Source organism: Leopardus geoffroyi, chromosome X (assembly GCF_018350155.1).
Source record: "Leopardus geoffroyi isolate Oge1 chromosome X, O.geoffroyi_Oge1_pat1.0, whole genome shotgun sequence".
Lineage (NCBI taxonomy): Eukaryota > Metazoa > Chordata > Mammalia > Carnivora > Felidae > Leopardus > Leopardus geoffroyi.
In genome coordinates this window covers 103646088-103652088 of record NC_059343.1, presented here as the reverse complement: position 1 = coordinate 103652088, position 6001 = coordinate 103646088, and positions in this window count along the sequence as shown.

Here is a 6001-nt window from a genome sequence, read left to right as displayed (position 1 = left end):
AGTAACATTGTGTGTGTTCTGGAACCTAGGCTTTTCCAGGCCTTGTAGCTTCTATCTTTGCCACCTTGGAACACTGCCCTGACACCAGCATATAAGGCAGCTGGTGCAGCCTACTGGACAATGAGAGACCGCATGGAGAAGAACTAACACTGAAGCACCCAGATGACACCCAGTGCCTATTTCCAGATGCATTGAGTGAGGCCACCTCTTACCTTTCAGCCCAGCCAAACTTCTAGCTGAATGAAGCCGCATAAATGTGCCAAGGAAAAACCAGCAGAGAAAATACGTAGTTAACTCACAGAATCCTGAGAAATGATAAACTGTCGTTGTTTTAAGCCACTAAGTTTTAAAGCCTTTTAGGGCTTAAGTTTCATTGTCATACAACAATAGTTAACTCATACTGAGGATATGAGATCTCCTGGAGAAAGGCTACATGGAGAGAGAGACCTCGATGCCTCAGTGGTTTCAGCCACCCCAGCTGAGTCACTAGACATGTGAGTAAGGCCATGCGCGATGTACCCAGCCTTGTCAACTGAATGCAGCTACTTGAGTGATCCTTGAGAAGACCGGCAGAAAAAAATTCCCACCTAAATCACAAAATTGTGAAAAATGGTAAATGTTGTTTTAAGCTATGAACTTTTGGGGCAATTTGTTACTCAGCCACAGCTAATTGACATCACATCCAAGAAGCCTAATTTACTAAATACATAGAAAGAATCTCTTTTAAACACAGTGTGACCTCTTAGACATTCCTATGGCATGGACCAAGTAAGGGTGGTGTTAAACCAAGGCACCAGATTTTTAAAAATTTTCCAGTATGAGGTAGGAAACTTGAATTCTAATTGAACTTGATCAAATAGAACATATTACATACTTCTCTTAATTCTTCTCATTAGTTTAATCCTTTGTTTTAGCTATAAAGTTATTAAATTCAAAACTTGCCCCCAATTATTTCTAAAGGACCTATTATATATAACCAACATACATAGTAGGATATGTCCCTGCCCTCAGAGAAATAAAAGTACAACAGGAGAAATAAGCATCTAAATAAATAACTCTAACGCAAAGGAGAATGGATAAGGGACAAGGGAGGATGAGTGCTTTAGCAATTCAGAGGAGAGAGCATTTCAGAGAACACTTCTTGGAAAAATGTAGTAATTGAACAGGAGTCTGATAAATACAAGTAGACAGCTAGAGATGGAGAAAGAAAGGATCCTGGGCAGATGCAGGAGTGTTTTCAACTATAGAATCTTTAGGCTTTATTTACAATAGTATATGAATGAAAGGACAGACTGTCCCCACTATACCCGAGGGTCCATCTGATGGTCTACGGGATAAACCCTACACAGTCTCAAGACAGAGAGAGTTGCAGTAGGGTTGTGGCATCTAGAAATTTAACCACGATGTCAGGCATCTTAGAAAACTGATGAAACTACTTTGTGGTGATAGGTGAGTCTTGCGTATGCTCATCCTGTGACTGGAATTCCTTTGGTAGTAAAACAAAGTGGTCCTAGAGGAATCTGCATTTTTGAAATGATTACTACCGAGAAAGTATGTTTATAGCATATCTTGAGGTAAATACAATCATACTTTTAAAATGAAAGGCAAGAGTAGGAATAAGAATTATAAGGAAAATCAGTTATATTGTTGTATTTTTAATAATAGCTTTCCGTTCACAAATTAATATGTGTTTATTATGGAAAATAAAGCATAAAAATATAAAAAGGAAAATTAAAACCACTTACAAGCCTGTGAATCACTATCAACTATTATGATTAGTTTTTCCTGGTCCTTTCGCCATGCATCCATTTGCAAATATTTTAGTTTTAGTCAATTTATAGAAACATGAGATTATATGCTTTTGTTTTATTTTTTTAATTTTTTAACGTTTATTTATTTTTGAGACAGACAGAGAGAGAGAGAGAACGCACAAGTAAAGGAGGGGCAGAGAGAGAGGGAGACACAGAATCTGAAGCAGGCTCCAGGCTCTGAGATGTCAACACAGGGCCTAATGTGGGGCTTAAACTCCTGAACCATGAGATCATGATCTGAGCCAAAGTCAGACACTTAACCGACTGAGCCACTCAGGCGTCTCGAGATTATATGCTTTTGTAATGTCACATTTTTCCTATTTAAAAATATATTAGGGATCATTTCAGTTTTAAACAAGTTGAGTTTGGGGTAATTGTGAAATATTAAGTGAGACCTATCCAGCCAGCTGTTAGAGATGGAGCCCAGGAGGAATGTGGGGACAGAGCTATGATCTGGGAGATACCTAACTAGAAGTAATTGTTGAAACCAGGAAATGGGATGAGATCATCCGCACTTTTTCCAAGTGTGGGTTACTGGGTTAAGAAAGCAACTGATTTGTTTGGAATAGAATAGATAATTTCAAAATGCATCACACAGCTGTTGTAAGTGATCATTCTGGATTGCGATATAAAAATCAATTCCTTATTGTGAATTTAAGGATTGAGGCTTTAGAAAGAGTAAAAGACACTGAATAAGAGGGAAAGCACACCCAGTTTTAAGAAAAGAAGATCAGGGGTGCCTGGGTGACTCAGTAGGTTAAGTTTCTGACTCTTGGTTTCGGCTCAGGTCATGATCTCACAGTTCATGGGATCAAGCCCTGCGGTGCTTACAACACAGAACCTGCTTTGGATTCTCTCCTTCTCTCTGCCCCTCCCCCCCCCAAATAAATAAATAAACTGTAAATAAAAAAAGAGGGGCGCCTGGGTGGCTCAGTTGGTTAGGCATCAGCTGAGGTCATGATCTCACTATTCGTGAGATTGAGCCCCACATCAGGCTCTGTGCTGACAGCTTCGAGCCTGCTTGGGATTCGCTCTCTCTCTCTCTCTCTCTCTCTCTCTCTCTCTGTCTCTCTTTCTCTCTGTGTGTGTGCCCTTCTTCCCACTCTCTCTTTCAAAATAACTAAAACATTTTTAAAAAACAAATAAATAAATTTTTAAAAAGGAAAGAAGATCAATGCTTAGCATTTGTCTCTGGACCCCTTTATTAAACTCTTCAAAATTTTTGAAGACCCCAAAATGCTATTGTCTTGTGGGTTATCTCTATTGATATTTATGTGGCAGAAGTTAAAACAGACAGAAATTAAATATTTATGTGTTGATGCATGTAAAATAACAGTAATAAGCTCATTACCTGTTAACATAAATAAGATTTTTATGAAAAAGTACTACATCTTCTCAAGCACAAAATTATTGAGAAGAGTTCTACTGCTATTTTTAGTTCCTGGCTTAATGGAACACAGCTAAATCCTCCTATCTGCTTTTGCATTCAATTAATTGATGTATGTTTGTAAGAGAATGTGAGTGAAAGGCAAATAATATTTTAGCATTATGAAAATAATTTTTGCTACACAGATACCCTGAAATTCTCCTAGGAAACCCCAGGAGTCTCTGGATCATAAAGAAGTTAGGAAGAATAAGGATGGAAAAGGCCTTATAATTTAAGAGTCGGCAAGTGCAAGGACTTGATTGAGATCCATTGAACTGTAAGTCAAATCATATCACACCTTCCTGGACTTCCCGTTGTGCTTAGGGCAAAATCCACAATCTTTATCAAGGCCCCTAAACCCTTGTATGATTTTGCTCTTCTCTTCCTGTCTTGCCTCATCGCCAGTCACTCCTATGCCCCACCTCCCTTCTGCTTCTTATGCTCACTTCACTTCAGAGGCACAGGCTGTCCTTGCATTCCTTGACATTGCCAAGATATTTCTTACATCAAATACTGTACATTCTTTTCTCTGTGCCCTGGAATGCTAACTACTACACATTCTCCAAGCCTCCGATTAGTAGCCACTTCCTCAGGGAAGCCCACCTAACCACTAACCTCAGTTGGAATTGAGTCTCCTCTGTTGTTCCCTTGCCAATATAGTGTTCTTTTCCTTCAGAGCATTCGTTGGTTTAGAACTATGTATTTCATTGTGGGACTGGTTATGTCAGTCTCCCGCCAGTGTACCTTAACCTACACAAAGGCAGGAACAAGAATGTTTTGTTTACCACTCTCTTCCCCAGTATGTAGACTGAATACGCACATACTAGGAATTTTATTTTTTAAAATATTTTAAAAAATGTTTACTTTGAGAGAACTGCGCATACGTGCAAGGGGTGAGGGGCAGAGGGAGAGGGAGAGTGAGAGAGAATCCCAAACAGGCTCTGCGCTCACTGCGGAGCCCAATGCTCAATTCAGGAACCATGAGATCATGACCTGAGCTGAGATCAAGAGTCGGCCGCTTAACCGACTGAGCCACCCAGGTGCCCCACATACTAGGTATTCTATAAATCTTTGCTTAATCAAAGTATGAATGAGAATGAAGATACATATGGGAGCCTGTTTCCCTAGTCTGAGAAGAAATTATTCATGTTTATTGTGTTGCATGGAAAATGATAACATTCTAGTTCCCAATTTTCATATAAAATGCATTTAAAATCTGTTTATGATAGACTATCCTAATAATTGTTAGCATCTAATAGCAATTGTTAATGTATATGGCTATAAAAGTCTTCTTATGGCTGTTATTAAGCATGCGTTTTAGAAGCACTAAATGCTTTAGTTATTTCAATACAAATTAATAGTTACCTGTAAGTCAATCATGATAATAATTCACTTAAAAGGTTATTATGATGAGGTCACAAAGTTAGAGAGAAGTTCAAGTGCATTTAAATGCCAACAGAACAATCCTAATTGTTCTATACTCTTTTCAAATTCTCTTTATGAAGTATAATTTCATCTCTCAAACAGAAATCATGGTACATTTTGAAATCAATATTTCCCCTTTTCAACAACTGTGATAGTTAAAAAGTGCCAAAAAGTAATATTCTTATAGTTAAAAAGTGCCAAAAAGTAATAGTCTTAAAAGTATTTCCAATAAAAAGACAAACACTAGCATAAAGCTAGCTTTCAAATCTGCAATGGAAGGCACGATGTTATCTTTATGAGGGTAGGAATTATTGTTTATTGCCATATTTTTATGTGTATGCATATCAAATATGTGTATGCATATCAAATATAAGTGAATTTCATATAAATTAAAGACCAAGGTGCCATTCTTTTCATTGCCTGTAATTTTAAACTTAGCAATTATTTGAATCCATTGTAGCAATAATCCAAACGAATTGCCACTGCACCCTATTGAGAAGCCTTGGTTTCTGAAGGTCATGATTAATCTGTATTAGGGATACATTCTATTTTGAAAGTAAGGTGCAGCAGCATTGATGGAGCCTTTCCAATGAGGGATATTCTGTACGAATGTACACTTCCGTGAGCAGGGCTTGCTATGTGGAATACAAAGTGACTTGCTAAAGCCCAAACAAACAACAAAAAAAAGTATTTTGCTTCTTCTTGGAACTCTAGCCAGAAAAATGGATCTACAGGATTCATTTGGATACTAAATAGAAATAGGTAAAGAGAAGACTTTAACTGGCTTGTCACTTGTTCTCCTGAGCCTTACTTGGGTGTGTGAAAAAAATAATGTCCCCGACTCTGTTCTGAACAGATGGATGCAGAATCCTGGCCACCAACTGTTCACATCCAGGCTCAAGTGAACTTCCTCCAATGTGGCCGCTTTCCCCAGAGGGGCCCACAGCTGCCCAGAAATGGGCACTCCCTAACAGCAAGCTGGTGATTGCAATTTTACAGCTCAGTTTATGGAAACTGTTTGGGTAGAAAATCATTAAGCTACCTCTGTTGTTTCCAATGATTGTAGCCAAAAGTTAAGGTGCCAGCAGCATTCATAATCGCTGGTAGCTGTTCTCTGGATGACATCATTATAAGTTGCAATAGGAAATAATGGGGCACCACAAGTATGCATTGAAAGTGTGCCTTTGAAAACATCTTCCCACCAGACAAGCAACTAAACAAAACTCGTTCGTTTCAGATAGTTCCCATTGATTTTCTTTATGTAATTGTTATTGACTTTAGTCTTCTAATATTATTGTACTTACTCTCTTACTTATGAGGGTACTTAGAAACAAGATTG